The sequence below is a fragment of the Neophocaena asiaeorientalis genome, unplaced genomic scaffold (genome assembly GCF_003031525.2).
Source record: "Neophocaena asiaeorientalis asiaeorientalis breed wild unplaced genomic scaffold, Neophocaena_asiaeorientalis_V1.1 scaffold78, whole genome shotgun sequence".
Lineage (NCBI taxonomy): Eukaryota > Metazoa > Chordata > Mammalia > Artiodactyla > Phocoenidae > Neophocaena > Neophocaena asiaeorientalis.
Window position 1 is genome coordinate 19,835,135 of NW_020175018.1, and position 733 is coordinate 19,835,867.

A 733-nucleotide genomic window follows, 5' to 3' on the forward strand; every position below is an offset into this window, starting at 1 on the left:
CCGGGGGGGAGGAGAGGGGGCAGCATCCTGGTCCCGCCAGGCCTGGTGGGGACCCTGGACGCCCTGTGGACTCCTGGGGGAGGCTGGCAAGAGCTTGGGGGGAAGGGCCCCCCCCAGTGGCCACAGTGGCTTCTCAGGTCCAGTCCGAGGAGGAGGAGGAAGGAGCGGGGGAGGAGGAGAGGAACAGGGGCAGGGGGGTGTGGGAGACTGCCCTGGGCTGGAGGTCGGGCCCAGGGGCTCACCCAGGGTCTCTGGCTGCTGAGGCTGGCGAGGGGGCGTTGGGGGGTGTCCCCCTGCAGCCGAGATCAGCCGTCCCGGGGCCGGGACATCCGGGCAGGCAGGGGCTAGGTGGGCCCCATGGCTCCAGGACAGGGCACCCAGGGAAGGCAGCTAGCCTGAGCCCTGGCTGCGGAAGGACCCGGGCTGCAAGCTCGGCGGCGGCGGCGGCGGCGGCGGCGGCGGCAGCGGCCGCGGCGGGAGCAGAGGAGAGGCCTTCACCGGGCCCGAGCTGCAGGTGAGAGACAGCGTGAGGGCAGCGCCCGGGCCCACCCTCACCCTCACCCTCACCCTCACCCTCACCCTCACCCTAAACCGTTTTCGTACCCTAAACGACCTCTGACCCTTACCCTCGCCAGACTCGGAACCCAGCCCCCTCCCCTGTCCCCGTTCCCGAGGCCCGACCTCTGCCTAGGAGTGGAGGCCGGCGAGCGGCGACCCCGCGCTGTCCCGCCCC